The 23,560-nt window shown below is 40.4% G+C and overlaps 2 protein-coding genes across 2 annotated transcripts in view; one reads left to right on the forward strand and one right to left on the reverse strand.

Annotated features, from left to right (window-relative positions):
• Window positions 1-4,383, reverse strand: part of unc13c (unc-13 homolog C (C. elegans)) — a 120,283-nt gene extending 115,900 nt beyond the window's left edge. Inside the window, exon 1 of the mRNA XM_079663674.1 lies at window positions 3,847-4,383. The gene's annotated coding sequence lies outside the window, so the exon portion shown is untranslated. The remainder of the gene's footprint in view (window positions 1-3,846) is intronic.
• The window catches only part of myo5aa (myosin VAa), a 424,551-nt gene that overhangs the window by 122,683 nt on the left and 278,308 nt on the right, over window positions 1-23,560 (forward strand). The window lies entirely within an intron of this gene.

Below are 23,560 nucleotides of genomic sequence, written 5' to 3' on the forward strand. Positions count from 1 at the left end.
ACATGAGTTTCATGATCAGCTAAGACTGGAACATTTACATTATACAGTCATGACCATTTATTCAAATTTGGGGAAAAAACGATTTGCTTATAATCATTCAATCTGAAATTAGTTAGTTCTTTTCACATTCAGTGATTCCTTATAGCATTAAAGTAAATTGCAAATGTGTGTGTGTAATAAATGAAAATGTTTATAATTTCCACACTTCAATAACACAATATAATGAACAGAATTTAATGTAGGCATGACGGAAATAAAATGAGTGGGATTGTAATGGATTGATATAAAATAGAATGACTTGAAATTGAAAGGGATATACCACTAAATAATAAAGGAGGTTTGGGAGATACCGATATCATATTATAGAAACTAAATAAGTTGGTTGCAACGGAAATGCAGGAATGCGGTCGATGATGATAACAACTGCAAACCTTTCATAACCAAAGAGTGTTAATAATGCATAAAGTTCAACTTTGGCATCAAAATATATGTCTCCTTTCAGTCTTATACTGAAGAACTGACGGGTTTGAGTGTTGCCTTCGTAAGAAAGTGATTGAGGTCACGGCTCTGAAGCTAGTCAGTTGAGATGAAGCACTTCTCTCTGGGCTTTTGGGTTGGCAATGTTGGGTTTCCTTTCTGTTACGATCAAACAAACTTTTGTTGCCCTCTGCAGACGTAGAGGTGATACACAGATAACAGAGGAGGTTGTCTCTGGGTGACTGAGCACAGGCAGAGTATCTTTAAGTTGCAGAAATGTGCTGCTAATGCACAGCTCAAGACTTCTCCCTCTGTGGCTGTCAGTGTTAGAGTGCTGTCTGCTGACCAGAATATGGCTAATAAAAACCCAATAAACAGTTACACTTTGCAACTGAGTTTTAAATTCAAGGTTTAAAAGTGCTTGGAAAGGAAAAACCGTTTTGACAAAGCACAAGTATTAACCGAATATTGAATACACCATGTCACAGGTTCAGCAGATCATGGGGAAAAGATGGCTTGGAGCCAAGCTAATTGCTTTGGTGTGTTGTCAGAAAATAACAAATAAGGGCGTATTCAATTCATTATTAATAGTAATAAAAGAAAGGTATTACAAATTGTGTGTACTTTGAAGTTTGTTGATATCATCTGATCTGGACGAACAAAAGTTATTAAATCTAAAATAAATGTTTTAATTATATTCTTTCTTGATTGGCAAAATGAATAATTCCTTGAGAAATCTCTAATTATTCTCTTAGTAAAATATCCATGGGTGCTTCATTTCAGATTAGGGTTGCTTTGAGAGCGTTTGCTCTCAGATGTGAGGGGTGAACCGGCAAAAAGGTTCTCTCTAATGCAGAGAAGGAGAAGTTTTGTTCATTGTTCATTTTGTCATCAATACTTGTTTTTCCATTCATGGTTCAGTTCGTAATTACAAATAAAAATGGATCTTGCCTGCGTAGAAGTGAGTTGGGCATAATATTATCTAACCTTTTAGGTTTATATTAGGCAATATGTCAAATTGATTACCCATTTTAGATTATGTGTAATCAAAACATATATTTTAGGCTCCATATTGTTGAATGGCTCAACCATTATGGAATACACAACACTCCACACAAACACCTAATAATGATTAATTTGGCCAATTATTGTGATGATATAATTGAGCTACAGCCCCAATCATGGCTGACAGCATCTGGAATATGTTACTGTTTATGGTAACAGTGACTGTAACATTATTTATATAAAGCACCGTGGCTGCACTATGTCAGAACAAATCACAACAAAAGAGTTTTAGGGTTTAATAAGTGTTCATTAACAATTAGGGAGTTTACTCTCTCTTTGCAGAGCCAGCACCCTGACATCTGCGTGTTAAAGTTAGACAGATTAGGTATCCACCCTCTTCCAGAGATGGAGTTCTGCAAATTACTTGATAATACGCATAATTTATCCCCTGTATTTTCTTATTACAGCTTAATGGCGGTGAAAAGGATGGCAGATAACTGGATCACCTTATCCTACTTCAATGTGTTATCAAATTGACAGGAACTGCAACCCCATGCTGAGAGAAGACTAACAAGCAAATTGGCAACAGATGCAATAGAACCATTTATTCTAAGTCATCATGACAAGCACATGTGAGAATCAGATCACATATTGGGTTATCTAAGTCTACAGTATCTCCGCTATTGTTCATCCATGCTTTGTAGCGTAATGTAAGCAGATCTAGTGTGATAAAGCTCATTCTGTAATACCTATGTAGAGACAAGTGGGCAACGCTATATGGGTTTTTAATAGAATGAGATATAAATACTTCATTTAAGTAGCATGTGCTCAAAGACACACCCTCTGCCCACCAATATATTGTAGAGCACTGTAGTATGTGGAACATACAGTACATACAATAGGTAGCTATTAGTGTGTATTACATCATACAGTATGACGTTTTCAAGCATGGTATATATTCAAAAAGCCATGTTAAATTAATGTCCATATATATACTTTTGTTTTCTCCATATAAACCTATTATTCCGCGCTCAATAACTCAACGGTTATGTTCCTCTAGGCAACATTGAAACAGCTACTGTAAAGGTGTCTGAAAAATTGTTACCTGCAACTGACAAATGAAAAAAAGTGGGAATTCCTGTTGTCCTGAGGTATGTGAGTCAGACTGAGAAACCTCCAGAGAAAGGGGAGCACCCCAGCCACACCCACTCCCTCTGCTCTGATGCACTGCTACCCCAATCCCTGCATAATATCCAGGGACCCATTTCCCCCGCTTCTTCCTAATGCTTCTGATTAGCAGAGCACTCTAAAACACTCAATTTCTCACAGTCCCAGTCTCTACCACTCTACTTTGATGAAAAATTAGTGTCAGTTGGAGGCATGCTAACCTATATCTCACAATAGTTAAATCTGCTCTCCTCTCCTGATTAAAGCTCAAGTATGCCAATTTGAGGATATTTTTGCTGCAAGCAATTACACTACATGCGGTGATGGGCTGTACATTCTCTCATCATTCTGTGTGAAGCTGAGGGACATCTTTTTGAAAACCAACTGCATGCAGATGAGAGATGTGTTACGTCATGTCTCCAGAACTCATGATTATGGATTATGGTGGAGTGTGGCTTGGTGTACATGTGGGTGTGTGCATGCCCATGAGTCTGTGTGTGCAGCAGTGCGTGCACACACATGTGCGCCATGCATGCCTCCGTGCATGATTGCTTTTAAGCATGCATTTGCTGCCCAGAGAGAAGAGCGAAGCACACCAGTGGGGGATGAGTATGTGAGGGTGTGTGCATCCTCAGATCATATTGCCCTCACGCCCATCCTCAGCTACATTCTTCCTCCCTTCTCCTAACCTGTGTATTTCCCAACAGTGAAATATCTGCCTGCAGCCCTAGGAAACCAGCCAACATCACAACAGATTGTCTCGCCTCATAAATCAAAATATTACCTTTTCTTTGGCCGGCATGAGGAGAACAGTCTCATCGCATAATTTGCTCAGTGTGAAACAACAGCATTGCTCATGCTCATGTTTAGCGTTATGCATATCAACATGAGGAAAGGTTAGAATGAGAGTAATGGGACGTTGACATTGTTGGTATGAGATCTGTTTTTGGTAATAAACAACCAAACGTTTAAAACACATCTCAACACCTCAATTTGGTTGTATTTTTCACCCCAGATACATCGACAGATGATGCCATCTAACCGCATCATTCTCAAATAACGTTTCATTAATCCGCTGACAGGGCCACAGAGGGAGGGGAGGGAAGCAACAAGAAGATGCAGGATGAAGTCAGTCAAGATTCCCCCGCCATGCAAACACGCATCCAGCGCCCAAATGGGCTCCGCGGCTGCACATACCTGGTTGTGTCAAATCCCCGTGCAGGACGCCAGCGGTAGTGAGCACAGCGAGCCGTGTGGAGCCGATTCCCCGATTTCAGCGAATGGTCGGTGCGAGTAGAACAGCTGAGGAGGGAGGGCGGGAGAAGAGCGGCTCGGTGCGCAGCTGCCTGCTAATACCAAAGCTCACAGCATCTCTCCGCGTCCGTCAGACACCACATCCCACAGCCCTGCCTCCGTGCACAGACACACACACACCTCTCCTCCATGCCACCTTCTGTGCCCACCGCTCGTTCCTCTGCTGTGCTCCCCTGTTCGCGTAAATGGGGACCGAAGATGCTGCCCTTTAATGCCGCAGGCTGCTGGGTTTTATTTCCCCCACGACTCAAACACACACGCACACACACAGTCACACACCCATGCTCATAGGGCAGTGTCACAGCACGAGGTGTCTACTCCAAAATTGTGTGCAGACGCCGGGTGGTGGTGATGCTGATGGGGAGACAGACAGCGCGACTGTCGGCTGCTCAGACTGAGGCTCTGCTCCCCGGCTGGAGGATGTCTGTCCCTCCCCCGTACAAAACTCTCTCTCCCTCTCTCTCTCCCTCTCTCACCCTCCCTCTCCCTCCCTCTCTCTACTTCTCTTTGCTCACTGAGTCGGCCTGAGAGAATCGAGCCCACGGACACACACACAAAACGCAAGATACCCCCAAACACACACACTGGCTTGTGCGAAAAGCTTAAGTGAGAGGGTAGCAAAAAGAAAAGGAGGAAAGGGGGAGTGGGGATGACATAGTGTGAGCGCGCGCGTGTGTGTGTGTGTGTGTGTGTGTGTGTGTGTGTGTGTGTGTGTGTGTGTGTGTGTGTGTGTGTGTGTGTGTGTGTGTGTGTGTGTGTGTGTGTGTGTGTGTGTGTGTGTGTGTGTGTGTGTGTGTGTGTGGCGAAATAATTGTTTGACCACTGCAAACACGGCACATTCCGATGGAAATGTAATAGGTCAATACACCTTAAACCACCGGAGGTATTACACACAGGTGCGGACTGGCCATTCAGAATACCGGAGTGGGCCGGTCGGCCGGCCGAGTTTCCCGGGCAGATTTTTTAGTCCCAGTCCGCCCCTGCATACACACATGCTGTTACAATGTTAAGCTACAAGCATTATTGCTATATATTTTTTCGCCAGGGCTCTTGAGTAGTGCATGCCACGTGCGCAACATTGTGCCGTGTGTGTGTGCCTGCGGGATACGGGGAGCGCACTTTCATCTCTTTCTGTCACACACACACGCACACACACACACACACACACACACACACACACACACACACACACACACACACACACACACACACACACACACACTTTATGATCTGAGTCACCCTGCACTATACAGAGAGGACCATTCCCATCAGTAGCCTACATCACACACACACACACACACACACACACACACACACACACACACACACACACACACACACACACACACACACACACACACACACACACACACACACACACACACACACACACACACACGAGCTGCAAGTACACTCACACATCATTTAATTACGTCTCTCACTGGAAATGTCGTCATACATGATTGCCCATCAACGTTGCCGATTAGTCATCTATGTATTCTGGTGTATTAAAACACCATCATCGTTGTGAAAGGCACGTGACTGAATTTCACAGCTTTGAAAAAATCAATCAATCATTTGGAATAAAAAAACACTTATAAGCTCGCGACAAAATAGCAGGAGGTTATTTGCTTGATTTGTCCTTGTGTGATATTTCGCTAATTGAGGCTTTGGTGTCGTGTTAACAGCAGGGGGGAAATGAAGACGGACACTGACGTGAAACGATTGCAGGTAGAGTGTCACATGGCATCTCCCATAATTTCGGCTACTCCCACTGCCTTGGTGGTAATTAAGCATTCAAATAAAGCCCATTTCTCTCCGTCTATCTCTCAGCTGACCCCCCCCCCCCAACCTCCTCCCCTCTCCCCTCGTGCCTGAGTCTGCCTCCCTCTGTCAGTCTTGCTCTCCTCCCTCAGCTGAGATGTGTGTCATGCGTTCCTCCAACAGCCACTAATTGTCTGGCCTTCTAGCGAAATCACATTTCTCCCTCTCTCTCTCTGAGAGAGGGTGAGGGATGTGGGTTGGGGGGGCTGATGTTGTGCATGGCTGCTGCTCGCCCCCAGCTGGCGATGAGCGCGACTGCAGCCTGGATGCTCAGCTGTTTCTGAGCCAGTCTGACCCAAATGGTCGCCTCCAATCACTGAAGCACACTTGTGTTCAGCCGAAGATAGCAGAGCAGAAGCTGATTTATGTTAGCATTTGACATGGTTCAGCTCGAGACTAATGTGATCTAAGAATGGGGCAAATTAGCTAATTAATTGTGTCTGGAGAATATTGTGACTAGTTAATTTGCGCCACATGTATCACATATTATATTGCATCCTATCAGAGTGAACGCCCATCAATACAAACAAGATTACTGTAAAATAAAGACAGAAAACAAACAAATGCCAAATCTTTCAATGTGGGTTCACCCCTCGAATGTTCCTCTTTTATTTCCATGTCAGTTACATTCCCCATCCGCTTCTCTGTTGTGTATTTACTCTCGTGTATTTCACTATTCCACTTTCTGTGTTTTCTAGAAACAGATACCCTTGCTTATGTTTGTGCCTGGAGCTGCCAAGGGACAGCAAGCCAAGACTCCTGAGGACTTCTCCACCTCCATCCCCCATCTCCATCCCCCACCTCCATCCCCCACCATCCTCTTCTCTTTCCAGCCTTCGCCTCTCAAAGCTTGTGCAACAAATATCCTCCCTTTATTCCTCTGGTTCTCTCCCTCACCCTCTCTGTGATCACCCATAATGTGTATTTGTATTTCAAATTGAACATGACATATATGTCTTGAATAATTAACTTGTGGTCTTTAGTGTAGATTTAACTGAACACTTACAGTAAATAAACTGAGTATTGGCTCTCATTCGAAGTAAATCTGCTTTGAAATAGTCAGATTTGGCAAACAGTAACCTACACAACCTCTGTACAGCAAGATGACCTGGCAAACAGATTTAATGAGATGGCTTCTTAGCCTTAAAAAATACTCTGTTCCAGTTGTGAATCATTCTCCATTAAGACACCATGTTGTTTTAAACAGAAAATCAGACAAGCCGAATAGAGAAAACTAAATTGAGGGACATTGTTATTTGCAAAAAACCTTCTGGCCTTGTGCAACCATTAGGTCAAATGTTTGACATGCTTATTTATGAAAGCTGATTTTATAAAAACAATATAATCTCCTTCCCTGACAGCTTATAGTTGAGGCTTTCTAATCATCACTCTATCCATGAAAGCGATTTAGCTCATTGACAATATTGACCATGTGTTCAAAATGTGTACCATGTATACGAACCATGTGTAGAGTTCAACTATGAACCCATCTTCTAGCCCATTTGACAATGTATCACCATCTGTTCTGAGAAGAGTCATTGATGCCAGCCTACATGTGAAGAGCTCTCCAACACAACTGAGTAGATAAAGTCATTTCCCCGTTGGTGATTAATAAAGTATTTATTCTTCTTCTTTGTCCCCAAGTTAGTAACCATATCACCTTCATTGGAAAACTAATTTACTATTTTCTCACTACATAAGAATTATAGATACATCTCTACTTTTAATTCTATAAATAATTCCCAGAAAACAGTGTAAATCTGTCGGACTTCAACGCCAAAAAGACAACCTGTGTACTGTATAACATTAAGTATGCCGGGCAAAATAATACACAGTATGTCAAATGCAGTATGCCAAAAATACCAGGATGTGGTACTGCATCCGGTTGCATTTAGTAGTATGTCAGCTCCCACTATATTTGATGATTTGCCATTTTACTCTCACATAACTGTATTATTGTTGAGCTAATGACGGACAATTATGCTGTATCTCTTTCGTAAACATGAGTCAATAAATATAGACAATTAAAAATGTCTTTAGTGTGACAAGAACAATTATTCCTCAAAATTGCTGTGATTCTTTCTGTATGTCTTTTTTAATTTGATGACAGTTTGTATGCATTGTTGACCTGTCCAAACCGTTGTGACAATTACAGCAAGGCAACACACTGTCATGCACAGTACAGTATCTCTTGGACTTACAGTACAAGGCCATAAAGGGATCTCAGATCAGGAACTGTTGCTCCTTCAAGGCCAGGGCTTAAAACTAAATAGGCTTTCTGTTTGCCATCCTAGCTTCACTATCTTTGGAAAGTATTTATTTGAATAGAGAAAGCGAAACAGCAAAATAGAAAAAAAATGTGTAACTTGTAACTTTTAAAGTGTACATACTCGATGTCCCTCTAGTGAGGCTGTATTTCCGTGCAGTAAAAGACTATCCACCATTCCAAGTCCAATGTCTTATAGTCCATAGACAAGAATGTATTTGGCTTTCATTGTTGCAATAAATACACAAGTGTGTTTGTATCTTTGTTTTCTGACCTGCTCAGGTGACACTAAATGCTGAGCCGCTGTGCGACAGTGACTTTTGCAGATATATAATCCGTACGCATAAGAAATGTCAGAGTACAAGAATTAGAGTTTTACACCACAATATAATCAAAATATCCAGACCTTCATCCTCTGGAGGTGAAAACACAGGAAAGCTGGCCCTAATGAGACAGGCAGATGGCCTTTATATAGCCTTATAGCAGCTAAATCCTTCCACCGATGCTTAAAGGGGTAACTGTGGGCTGAAACTAGCACATGACTATCAGCTTGAAGAGAAATATCTCTATCTTTATGTTGAGAAGAGAGAGCACATTAAGGGAGTCTTTTTAGATCACACAGCTGTCGACAGACAGCTGGCAACAATTCATGCTGCCTTCAGCACTATAGGGATGAACATTTTCATCATATTTGCACCTGGTGAACCAGAGAGAGTTTCATATTGTTACTGGTGAGGGAATCAACAGAATAGCAAAGACAATTGTTGTGATTGGAAATAGGAGGGGTTGAGAGTGATGGTTGTGGATTTTTTTTACACCCACCATAAAACTCGTCCAGCGATGATGAGGTCTTGAAGCTTTGCTTGAGTAATTTCACGGAATCAAGGAACATGTTTCCAGAGCGCTGTTCAATTATTTGTGTATACAATCCCAGTTTTGAGCGTGTTTACCTATTATCTTTCCAATTTATCAGCAAATAAATGTTTTTTTGTCTCATCTTTGTGGAATATAACACCCTCATTTCCAGGATGCATCTCTCTACAGTGTCAAATAAAACCTTAAATGGTAAAGAAAGTTTTTTAAAATAACCATTTGAGATTGAAGGATAGTGTGAGAATGTAAAGGACAGAAGTTGCTCCTTTATCATTTGTGGGTTCAATTTCAAAGCTTTGCACGGTATCTATTATTTCGGCAAAAGGTCACTAACAGATTAATTATATTTACAACATATTTTGAAAAACCTTTTCACGAAAGCTTACAACATATTCCTGTTAACATAAACATTTTTTGCATTTATCTATTTAAAATGAAACACGGTTAACTAGAGCAGACCTTTTTTCATTTTGTGTAACTATGGTTTATTAATGCAAAGCCATTGGGGGTTTTCCCATTTATTGCATTGCTTAATTGCACTTTAATGCCAGATGGAAAATAAAGATTCTGTAAAAAGATATTCCACTTAGATATCTCCCACTCTTATCAGTACAGAGCTGCTGTTTATGTTGGAAGCAGTGAACATCCACAAGAAATCAAATGTTGCCTTGCATGTGGCATTTAACTATAATACGGACTAGAAATAAATACATGTATTTATTAACCAGTACCGAAATTGCAGCAAAATGTTAGATTGTATACAAATATCACTGCAATGCAATAACATTATACACCAGGTTATTAGGTTAAAAAAGATATATACAACTACTGCAAGTTAAAATGCCATGTTAACGAGGCTAACGATGTATGTAAAGAGAACTACTGCTGCTAATATAATGTTTATAATAATAATGATATAAAAACAAGACATGAATAAAGTAGAACAACAACACCAACAAGGATAATAATGATGATAATCCTTTGTAACATGCTACCAGTAAGAAAAACCATGAAATAAGAAAGCGATGATGAAACAGGATGTAACCTTTGGGTTTCACAATAATGAGACGTGATTAGTTCAAGCTGCCATTGATAATGAAATCCCCACATGCTGTTAGTGAGGACGATCCATATTCACCCTTTTGAATTATTGTTCTCCACTCACCTACAGCACAGTACCTTTCGCTCTGCTTCACTAAGCTAATTATCATCTATGTTCGCTGTTGACTGCAGCAGGTACACCATGCAGGATTTTTTGAGCGAGTGAGGCTCAACACTTAAAACCTTAATGGCCTTAGAGCTTATCCTAGAAAAACAGGTTGTCCTGCCCCAGACGACAAACGTTCCTGCTCCTCTGAAACCCCTGGCCTATTTGAGAGGGAATATTTTACAGCTTGAATCACAATAATTATTCCTACTGCTCACGCTGCCTTTCAGCAAAACTGTTTCAATTACCGCTGCTGTTTACAACCTAAACTAGCTGTGATTAGCCGTCAGTCCCGAGCTGGATGCAATTTGTCAGACTGTGAATCACAATGGAAAATTAATGATGGTTACTCCATGGTGCTTAACGGACAAACATGGTCCAGCACATAACTCCCAGGAAGGCTACAACATGGTCTTATGACAACAAAATGTTTTGTAGATTCAAAATATAAACTGTGTTTATTAGTGAGGTCTGGAGGAGTGGTATATACATGACTCACTAAAACTAATGAACCTATATCCTTTTAAAAAGATGAGAATACAGAACAAGAGCAAGCAGATTCAAATTAACTAGGTTTTTTGTTTGTATTGACAACCACGTGACCCTGGTAACGACCATGCTGAGGGGTTATATGCTTTAGGCAAAAAACACATCAATTATATGAAGTATGATGGCAAGGCTAGATATGTGACCTGATTAAGCTTGTTGAAATCTAAAAAATGAGAAACCCAAGACTCAATTTAGCTGCCTTGTTACCAAGAACAAAAATGTAACATTTGAGAACTTGTGACCGGTAAGGGTGACTGAGCCTCACCTCCAATAAGTGATGTTGCTGAATGATTCAGCCTCATCCGGAGGAAGGAGCTGCCAGTCACACTCTCCATTTCCCCCTCTGTCTATCCCTCTGTGTGTCTTGCTTTCTCTCTTCCTCACACACACACACGCACGCACGCACGGACGCACGCACGCTCACACACACACACACACACACACACACACACACACACACACACACACACACACACACACACACACACACACACACACACACACACACACACACACACACACATCAGAACAGTCAGTGGCTCAGAGCTGAAAGCCTGTTGATTTCCATTCCGGTCCTCAGTTCATCTTACCTCTTACTCGCAGCTGAGTCACCACGAAACACACACTATCACCAATACACTGCAACACCCAAATCCTTGAGGTGAAACATTACACCCCAAATTGACAGACCCCTCGAATAAAAAAATAGCAACTAACAAGGAAACTACACATAAATGTAAGTGACACACAGGCATTTAGTGTCATAATACAAGGTTATGAAACAAAGTAGTAATAAGATAACCGAATATCAAATAATCGTAGCAGTATTCACACAGTATAAGTGCTTTTATATGATTTTCTCTCTCTCGCACACTCAGAGTTCCTCAGGTGTGGATGCCTGATGCTTTAACGATGAGAGAGCAGAGCTGATTATCATTAAAATTAGCTCTGAGCGCGGCAAAGGCTTCTACAATACAGCGTTAACGGCATGGCTGTGTCAGCGCAGCACCTCCTGTTTACGGTCTTTTCCCAGAGCAGGCTGCAGACGGCAGATAACAACACGCACAAAGCATGCTGGGAGATAAAAGCGCTACAAAATGTGCTCAGGGCCCCCAGAGCCCCTGTTGTTTCCTGATGTGGCATCAGTCAGTATTACTGCTGAGGATAGTACTCCCTGAAACAACCCTTCTCATGAGAGAAGGATGGGATGATGGGGCAAGTGGTAGAGAAAAACAAACATGTGGTTGTGATACTGTCAACACATACTTATTATAATTTTAAAAACACAATAACTGGTGATTCCTACTGCGATGAAATGTTAAGGAAATTGTTTTCAACACCTGTGCTCTCCATTGATTTATGTGGTGCACAATACCATGTTTGTGTTTGAACGATCACATTCCTACGATAAGGAGTCTTGCCTGAAACCAAAGGATGAGTTGAATATCAGCGGCTTCAGTGCTAGACAGAAAAATAGTGCACCTATTGGAACACCTTATATACCTGAAGAGTACTGGGGGCAAGTGCTTAAAACTGTCCATTATTATTCATCCCGTTTGTTCTAGTCGAAAGCGAGACGTTTTATTTCCAGTTTCAGGTTCATGTAAGTTCTTAAAATGTTAAGTACAGCATGTGTAGATGTGGAATTAGGGAAGTCATAATGTTAATCATCATTATTGCTATTTATATTAAATATATATTCACACAGGGTTGGGAGGGTAACCTACAAATAAATGATGTTACAATTACTAGTTACCTACAACCAATCAAAATATAAAAGTAATGTAATCTGATTACTTTCTGATACTTTGGATTACTTCAATTCCAAATGCAATGCAAATGAATACAGGAGTAAAGAAACAACAGTAAGATGTTTTGTATCAAAAATATGTCCACTGCTCAGTGATGTTTATTATAGGGTAACCTGCCTTTAACTGAGCATATTCATGGAGTAGCCTATACACCATCCCCCACATTTTAGAAACGTAACAGTAATCTGATTACATCTTCTTCCATGTATCTGTAAGTGATAACAGTTTGTTTATTTTTGTATCCTGATTACGTAACCCTGTTATAAGTAATCTGTTACCCTCCAGGCTGTATACACGACATATCTAAGGTACACTTGTGTTCTTCTGGGATTATTGATAGTGTTCAGTGCAGCTAGGACCGAACAGAAGACATTCTTCTTTGTTTTGCCTCTGTACTCCAGCACACCGGACGCAAAATGAAACAAGGGCTTTGAGTTTCAGGTGCTGACTTAAAGGTGAGATGAAGGCTGTATAGATGGATTCATAGCCAGTCCCTTGTTTTTAGTTTTAGGAGGTTTTTGTAGTTAATGAATGGTGCTCTGATTGACCTGTCGAGCTACCATTTTCATTTTCAGCTTGTTATGGAGCTTTATGCCTTCAGTCAAACATTTTCAGTTTGACTTAAAAAAGGCATTTCCTTGTCCTTTAAATCAAGGTTGTCAAACTCAATTTCATCGTGGGTCACATTAGCATTATGGTTGTAACTATATAAATGTACATAAATACATAAAATATATGAAATAATGTATTATATTACAATATTGCCTCTGCATTGGATTATTATCGGATAGGGTAATAACTTCATAATTAACTACGTCTGAAAGCAGAAGTCTAGGGCAAATAATTGCAAGTCTCTTCAGTGCGCATGTCACAAATTGAGATGCATTGTGGGACATATATTTTATGGGCAACATGCTTCTGTAAGATAAGATAAGATAAGATGGACCTTTTGTCACAATCTTAGTTGTCTGTCTGGTCATGATTTTATGTTGAAATTCTGTTCTCCCTGTGTCTTGTCTTCCTTCCTGTGTTTTCCCTCATGTGTCTGATTGTCTGATTGTATTAACCTGTTGCCCTTGTGTTTCTGCCTCCCCTGCCCAGCTGTGTCTTGTCTTGTGATTACCCTTCTTTGTATTTAGTCTTGTCTTCCCTTGTGCTCCTTGTCGGTTCATTGTCTTTCCTGTCATCCTTCATGTTGTCACGGTGTTACGACCCGTCCCCCTATCAAGCGGTAGTGGCTCGTGGGAAGACCCGCAACATAAAAACAAACCACACCAAACACACAGTATAATTAACGGCGAGCATTTATTGACAGCACAGCCGTAACTTAAATGCCAACCGGCAAAAGGAACAAAGTCTGGAGGATGGCAAAAACAAGCAAAAAGGAAGGAGGGGGTCTGGGCCAGCCACACCATGAGCCGTAGGACCCAGAACTTCCCTCCTCTACCCAGAGATCTAACGCAACCTAAGGGGAAAATAAAGCCGCGAAAAATAACATCCTCCAGAGTTCACACAATAATAAGACAGCAAAGAGAATTACGGATCCACGGATAGAATCCCTCGGCATCAGAACAGGAAAAGAGCACTCTTCTCCTCCAGCTTCTCCTTTTTAAATCGTCCCCAGCTGAATGTAATTAGGACACCTGGGGGAGGCGCAGCCAGGGGCGGACCAGGTGTACCTGCGCAGCAGAGAGACAGAGAAAAACACAGAGCACGTAACACACGGTCAGTTTTGTCTGGATGCTACCTCGTGTTACCTACTCTTTGGATTACCTCGTGTTACCTACTCTTTGGATTACCTCGTGTTACCTAATCTTTGGATTCATGCTTTGGTTAGTATTTTTCATTGTTAACAGCTGTGTTTTTTGTAAATAAAGCTCGCTTTCTGTTACATTTTTAAACCAGCTTCCCTTTTAAAACTGCTTTTGGGTCCTACCTTTTCCCGAATCATAACAGAATGAACCGACCAAATCTGGACTCAGCAGATTCAGATGTTTTGCTCTACAGGCAAAGGGTCTTGGGTACTCTCTGGAGTACATTTTTTATATCTGGTATGACGCCTCATCTAAACGGGGTAGAGAGGCTGCTTTGAAGGAGGCCCGCCCGGAGGTTGCTCGCAAGCCCTGGCTCAGGAGCTTGTTGCCTTAGTGGCTACAACTTTTCACAAGTAGTCCTGAAGACTTGTATCAAGCCTCTAACCCTTTCCTGGGGTATGACCAGGCCTTGGGAGGTCCACAGATCCTCCAAAAAATCTTCAAGAGACTCAAGGCCTAGATTCCAGCCCGTGCTCCAGCAGCTCCAGTTCCGGTCCACGCAGCCATGGTCCCGGCTCAAGTTTGACACCCCTGCTTTAAATGATATTTGCTTTTTTAATTTTTTTTGAAGGATCTTGACTTTTGGTGCAATCTGTAATCTCCAAATCTGCATAAATTATAAATGCTATGTGTCAACAGACACTTATTTGGCTCTGTGAGGATGCTAACATTAGCATTTTGATAATGTTCATGATGCTTCCCAATGCTAAAACATGTAGATATTTAGCTAGTTTAATGCTCATTGCCTTAGTTTAGCCTTTGCTACTTTTGCAAGTTGACAGGTCAGTGGATCAGGTCATAACAAATTAAACTCTGGGGTCGATAATTATAACAACACTCTTCACAATCCATGTTGGAGAAGCATAGGATTTAAGAATGAATTGCCACTGACTACGCTGAAGCTGCTGTGCAAATGACTTTGAAGCTTGAATCCAACAGAGATACACATTTTTAATAAAAAACTAAAATGTCTGACAAAAAGTAATTCAAATAGATCTTTAGAATGGTTGTTCACAAATGTGTGACCATCTTAGAAGATGTTGAGATGCAATACTTCTCTTAGAACCGCAATTGTCATCTTGTAACGCGTTATAAGAAAAGTTGGGGCTAACTAAAATGAGTAGGATACATTGTTTGGGAAATATCTGTGCAAAATGAATGGCAATATATTGACTAGCTTTTCAGTTTGGACCAAAGTGATGGAGCAACTAACCAGCCGACCCTAAAGCACCTACCTTCGTAAAACTCAGTACAAAAGCATTTAAACTTGGTGTAAGCATTTTGGCTTTTCGTTGTTAATGGCACACTGGTGTGAATTGGCATATGAACAGCCACATTTATCTACATTAGGATGGGTGAGGTTGAAATGATTGAGACATCAGCAGAATGGCATGCCAACTTTAAAGCTGACACATCCATTTGGCTTTAAAAGGTCACACCCATTCCTCAAAAGTAACACTTTGTGCTGGATTAGCTCTTCGCTGATACCTCCATAAGAGTTCAACAGACATTTCCAATGAGTACACAGCAGCAGATAGGCTGCCTAAAACTGGTGCAATCCACACTGTGAAAAAAACCTTTATTGATAAAATGACTGCAACCATGGGACCGGCTTCATTAGGAGTCAGTACAAGTTTACACATACAGCAGTCGTTCTCGCGTCCTATTTTCCCACTGAACTCTTAAACTCAAAATGACCTGACTTTGCAAAAATGTCCTCACTCAAGTGTAATTGTAGAAGTCCAATTAGCATACACAATACTACAAGCAGGCGGAAGTGCACAGAAAGAGACACACACTGCATTTACAAGTACACCTGGCATCACGTACATAAAGGATGTGTTGCTTAATAGCGTTACCTCCTGGATGGTTCTTGGATAAATTAAGCTGTAAATGTCTGTGCATAAGTCTGTCATTGGAGAATATGCCTGCCCTCGCTACAACAGGCTAATTATGTCTCAGCCACAGTGATGAATGTGGCTTTGCTTTGATTTACTTGCAGCTGCACTGGCTGCATTCATAGCATGTATTTCCCTATCTATCTCTCATGCACACATACACATAAACCAAATACTAAACCCCATGAGAGCAATTATCATGGAGTTCTACAGCATGCACTCGTGTTATTAATTTCTTCACTGACTCTGCTGTGACGATACAGCACTTTCAGCGGTTATTCAGAGAACAATCTGTGGCCAATAGGTTTTACTGCAGCCTATACTTACAGGCACAAATAGGCTGATGTATAGAAAACCAACAACACAAAGCTTTAAATTGAGCAGTTGTGGTGGGGGATGGGGGGATGGATTTTCAGGGCCGTTATCTTCACTCAACTGATGAGCATGAACAACCAGCAGATTGCCATAGCTCACTGTCTCAGTCAGTCACACATTCACATGTGCAGTAAGAGGAACATATTGTTTGTGGTCTGATACTGGTGTATGTATATATTACCAGAAGAACACAAATTAACCAGTGGCGATAAGAAATGTTGCAGAAGACATGAAGTTTGACAGGACTTTTGGAGAAGAAGCAGATGACAGCACAGCTCAGTCAGTGTGATTAGAAGGTGTGTTAAGATATATATTAAGTAAGGGATAATGTGCTGCGATGCAGTCATTATGGGGAAAAGAACACCGACAGGCTGATCAGGAGCCCGACCCGAAGCGGAGGGATCTAGATCGGCATGAAGGTGTTTTTGTAATTTGTATTACATGGTTTAGTTGAATACTTGATTCTGATTGGTCAATTCAGAACACGTGACACGTTGTTAATACCAGAGTATTCTCTAGTACTAGTACTCTCTAGGGCTCTGGTTAATACCGAACAGACAGACCGCTGTCAAGGACTTATTGACTGTTGTTAAGGACGCTCACATCTGCAGAAAGAAGTCCGTTCGATTGAACTGTATACAGTTTGGCCGTTGCTTTTCTAACTGACAAGACAAGAGCGACAAGAAAACAGCGGAGAAGTAACGGGCAGAAATCCTCCTTTTTACGCAGCGGTCCAGACATAGACATCAAACGGCGACACATATTCAGTTGCCAGTTACTTTGGCATTAGGGCAGGGATATCTAGATACTTCCCAAGGTTTGACATAATGAATTGTGCTACTTTTAAAGCAAGCAGCGATGTTTTCAAATCTGTATTCTATAACACATAGGTTTGAGCAAGCTCTCTGATTGGTCAATAGGCGTGTTTGATTCCACGATCAAACAACGATCAAATAGAACGTGCCTAATCACAAAGTACCCAGTGGCCTACACACGCCACTAGCCTACCGAAACTACTTCCATGAGCCTACATCGTGTGGTTTCCATAGCGACGTTTAGCGACACACAGCCGTTACACTGTTATACATTGTCTCTCGTTGGAAATCGGTAGCTACAAAATGTCAGATTTTAAAGTTAATTTTGATTGGTGGGGGGCCTCAGTATTGATGAATGGTTGGACATGGACACAGACCACAAAACCAACGAAAGATTTGCGGCTGTTTTAACTGACGAGTTGAGTGCGTTGGAAAAAAGATAATCGTTAACATGGGAACTACTTTCTAGGAACTACTTTCTGACGGAGATTAACTCAAGCAGAAAGCGTAGGTTTGGGAGCAAATTAGCCCACATTATGAAATTATTTTACGATATTTTTGATTACAATGATAGTTTGTGTAATGGAACCTATGCCGATCTAGATCCCTCCGCTTCGCGTCGGGCTCCTGGTCAGCCTGTCGGTGTTCTTTTCCCCATAATGACCGCGTCGCAGAACATTATCCCTTACTCAAGATGTTTAGCTTGCTTTTCATCTATAACATCTGAATGTAGCTACTCACATTGCAGGGCTTAATGTTACATTTGTATTTGTTTCTGTTCACATTCATGTTGGAAGTAAGGCATATCTGAAATAAGAGTGATTAGATCTCTCCCAAAGCAAGCGCATGATATCAATAACATCACACACATTTGCGTCGGAATAACAACAAAAACCAGGAGACAGGAAAGTGGGCAAATAATGTTTTATCTCCCTGATGATTTGCTGAAAGGTTGGATGACAATTCATGATATGATAATTCACATGATGATGGGGAAAGTTTCAAAGAGGAACAATTCCTCCAAAATGTTTAGGATGTCCAGGGCTACATCCCAATATCTGTCATTGCCAGTATCTCGCGACAAGGCTGTCACAGAAATATTTAACAAGGCGAGACATCACTCGCGTCAGAAAACTTCTGGATGTCAGACTAGCTAGTGTAGTTTCACTAGACTGTGCTGACACATGAACATGATATGACCGTTCTCTCCACGATCATATGACCAGTGATCAGTCATAACAGAATTACAATCATTTAAACGAATCTCTGGAATCATAGTTCTCTGAAACAAAGATATATTTATCATATGAGAGCAAAGGGAACACATTGGATGAAGGCAACGATGGCTTGTAATGTCAACATAGCCTTGGCTCAGATGTGTCTTTGGCATATAATAAAGTATTATCAAATACTCGTCATCTTAGCTCTTGCTCTTAGTTTATTTAGCATCATCTAAATGTTTTATTTCTGGTTCAGTCCGCCAGTCTTAACATGAATAGCTAATACTAATGTTCTGTGAAGAGTCTTACTCATCCAGGTCACAGGATGTTTTGGTTTTTGGCCTGTGCATTGCTCTTTTTACTGTGTACTCCAGTTTGTGTGATATTTCGATAATATATTCCACTATTTATTTTAGTGACGGTTGAGTAGGAATTTGTGAAGATTGTGTAAGCTGTAATGGCTAAGCAGAAATATGATAAAGTATTTTGAAAAGATATACCAAACACATTGCAGGGTCAAATTATCACCTGCATTTAACTGTATTCAACACATTATTTAATGTAGATTTTTATGCAATACATGCACACATACACAAATAAATGCTTGTCAAATGTTAAGATTGAATTACAGTAGATGCCTGCATATGTTTTTTGTGAGATCAAAGTTACAGTTTTACAGTTGACTCTGTGCTATGCTGTTTAAGTCTTTAAGATGTCTTTAGTAGATTAGTTGTAGACATGATGAAACCTCTAACTGGCAGATGCATCAATAACACAACAGTCAATCTAGTTGTCTTTAATAATTAGTATAGATGCAGGAGCCTGGGACTTACCATTGCCATAACAACACTGTAGCTGTGCATATGACCATATGAACCTTGAACCAAATATTACACGACAAAACTTAACTAAATGTATTTTTCTTACCCAAAGTTCATGTTTCCATTTCAGAAATCTGACAACATCTGGTCCTCCTCTGCCCTCATTACTTATCTCAATATGGAAAGCTTGTTATGCCATTAACGAGGTTATATGAGATATAAAGAAGAGCTGGCCGTGGGAGGGTAAACAACAGGGGTTTGGAAAGGCAGAGAGACGAGGTGAGATCGTAACAGATGGCCTTTCTCTGGACTTCGTCCATAGGCTTCATTATCACACACACACACAAACAAACACACACACACACACACACACACACACACACACACACACACACACACACACACACACACACACACACACACACACACACACACACACACACACACACACACACACACACACACACACACACACACACACACACACACACACACACACACACACACACACACACACACACACACACACACACACACACACACACTCACACATACTCACTGCCAGTATTCTCGTACCAAAAACGCCTGTTGGAGGATCACAGTTGAGTGGGATATTACGGTTCCTGTTTGTTTGCAACTAGGGAACCTTGGAAATCCATCAAGCTCACGGGGCACTGCTGACAATCAAATAGTGTTTGCTTATTGTTATTCTCAAGGGGAAAACAACATTAAAGCTTCATTTGTATAATTATTACCTACAATAGCTGAAATAACATTACCTTCAGCTCTCCAACTGAAGCTTATCCAAAGGTGACTCGTTTCAACAAGTATGAATGTGTTTTGTTATCATCATTTTGCCGTTTAGCAGCTCTTTTCATTGCCAAAGTCATACAAAAAGAGATGTAAGGCATCCCTCATAAGAGTAAAACAATTAGCTTGTTCATTGAAGGTGTAACCTCCCCTTGTCAAAGTATACTAATTGTTCCAGGAATAGAAAGAAAAAATGGGACGCTGTACGCCGTTGAAGAGGGAAGATCCCGATAAAGGTTCCTGCTGAGCGTCCGACTCCAAACCAGCTCCAGATAGAGACTGGAGGAAGGTAATGAACTGAAGGAGCAAACAATATCAATTATGATTGATCATTTGAAACTTCTTTGCAGTTTAATTAAAACCACTGATGCATGAGGCCCCAACAAAACTTGTTTTCACAAAAATAAACGTGTTGTAATTATGTCAAACAGAAACAAATTTCGCCTGCAATTTCCCTAGCAAATAACTTTGAAACCAATTACCAACACGTACACAACTATCATCACCAGAGGTGGGAGATAATTGTTTTTTTAAATTAGTTGAGTAAGTGAGCTAAAGAAAGAGTGTGTTACATTATATCTGTTTGCAAATTCTAAATACAAATGTTTTAAAGCATTTCTTCTGTTGCGTTTGTTTTGTTTTCAAATCTTTGATGGTCCACTTTGACCTTTAACCATACAGCACATAACCATAGACCCCACCATACACTGATTCAGTGATATAAACAAAGGCAGGTTTACTCAATGATCAAAATCACAAGGACCTCCATTGATCCTCAGATGAATATGCTCTCACTTCCACTCGGGAAATCAGTATGATCAATTTGAAAAATAGTTGAATGCGTTCCAGGGACCATTGGCTGAAAGACTAAACGTTAGATCCAGCTGACAAATGTTTCCTCCACACCATCTCATATACGATAATGCACTTAACATGATGAATGCATGTGCACTGTGGCCTGAACAATGACCTTCATCTTGCACCCAGTGAAGTTCCTTGGTGTAAATATATTGGATTGAGATTCTTGAAGAATCAATAAAACTGCAGTTTTCACTTCCATCTTCAGTACCAACAGAAGAGTGAAATAATGTTTCCTCACATTTGTAAATCCTTTGTGGGAAGGTTTGCTCAGTTTGGATTGAAAATAGCCAGATATGTGCCTGATCAACGCAAATGATTCGATATTATGAACACACATCTCAACTGCATTGGTTTGCAGCTTTTCACTAAAGTACACCTACGTAAATGCAATATGTGTATGCATACAACACAAATAAGTGTATGTCAAGTGGAAAGAAAGGCTTCACAATAACAAAACAATGAACTGCTGATATTTTTTCAGTTAACAGATTCTAGGGCCATCCTCTTTAGTCTTTGGGGTGTGCTTAAGAGCAGCTAAGCTCCGCACAACCTCGCTCAGCTATCATAAAGTCCAATGGAAAGAATGCCCACAAAGCTACAATATAATAACACTTGGACAATAAAAAGAGAATCCAGTAAAAACGCTTATATTTTTATAGATTTTCCCTGCAGGCTGTTTGAGCTGAAGCGCTCTCATATTTTCTTTTTAATTGGCCTGAAATGGAAGGAGTCATGCAAGTCTCTGCGCACAGAGATCTCACTCATTATTTGTTTAATTCAACCTCCAAAAAATGCTCTCAGTTATCAGCCCAGAGGAACAAATGACACGATATGTAGTTAATAATCAAATATCCACAATACAAATAATTCACTGAAATATTGAGGGTCATTTGTTTTGTTTTGATGGATGAGCAGAAGAGTAAAGGTTTCATAATAACAATGTTGTCAGAATCAGAATACCTTTATTAGTCCCACAGAGGGGACGTGTACGTAGTTACAGCAGAAAAGAGCCACAGACAGCTTAATGTTACATGCATTAAAAAGTTATGATCAAGCAAACAAAACAAAAGTTACACAATTTACAAAATACACATCCTGTAAAAGTTCTTAGGATTTAGCAGCCAGGTATATATTGCACAGTTATTAACGGCATATATATATATATATATATATTGCATATATCACATATTGCACATATTGGTTGGTATTAACATCAAGGGGTGTTATCGTCTGTGATGTTGTGTGTGTGGGGGAGGGTCTACTAGGGGCTGTGCTGGTTTTATAGTCTAACAATGTTGTGATTAATAATCAAGTATGCTGAGGCTTTTTAATGAGGGATCTACTTTTCCATAAGTCTAAAGTGTGTAAGAATGTTATTTAAGTTTCTGCAGTCACATATTTAGACTACTTATGGGCCTGAATACCTTTATATACAGTCTATGCTGAATAACCAAGCAATTATATTTTGTAGAAATTATACAGTATTGATTTCGTGCCCCATAAACATACTGATAACTTTGCTTTCTTTTAAACTGTTTCTACTGTACACATTTTCAGTTGAATAAAGGCTACATCTCCTTGAGCCAACATAAGCTGTTCTTTAAAAAAACATGTTAAACTCCTGTCCCCTTAAGCCCCATAACTAGAAATGTGCAAGGCGGTTGGGTCTTGGTTATGAGGAAATAACTGATTCTTTATACATTAAACCTTCTGGTTTCGGCACCACTCGCTTTGCAATACAATCACACAGCAACCCTTAAGACCTCTTGATTTACAACGTAAGCTCTGAAATCTGATGACCAGACAAACATGCAGGCACATGCATAAGCACAAAGATCCTCTCCACAGAAAGCTTGTTGATTTGCAATCCGAGCCAAAAGGTCTGTCATGGATTTTAAGAGGATGGAGAGTGACTGGGCTGAAGGGAGCCTGATCTGCTAATATACAGTTCTTTAGTAACTGGAGTAACTCTTAAAGACATTTAAAATAGGGAAGGTGTTCAGCAATTTCACCACATGTTTCTTATTCACACTCAAGCAAGTCTGTTTAGCACGTGAACAGATATGGCAGTGGTAATGTATGTCAAGTCTTTTTTATAAGAGACACTGAGAGCTGATGCCATCTGCAGCAAGAAAGCAATAATGAATCTTATTGTATAATAAAGGTATTGAGATCAAAAGGGGAGTTGGCGAGAAAGTGATGATGAATGAACTCATGGGTTTGGTTATATCTCAGTATTTCTTTAAATGATTCATGTATTTCCTCTAGGCTGCAAAAAGGAATAAAACCCAATGTAACTGGGCATGTTTAAATCTGTAATAGGAATGTATTTACATAAATAATTATGTCCCGGTAAGCTGCACTTTAAAACACAAGACCCAGAATAGGTTTTACTATGGCTGCTAATTTATAACACTAATCAAATGAATAACACACGTTTGGAACCCAAAAGT

The sequence above is a fragment of the Notothenia rossii genome (assembly GCF_949606895.1).
Source record: "Notothenia rossii genome assembly, chromosome: 2".
NCBI lineage: Eukaryota > Metazoa > Chordata > Actinopteri > Perciformes > Nototheniidae > Notothenia > Notothenia rossii.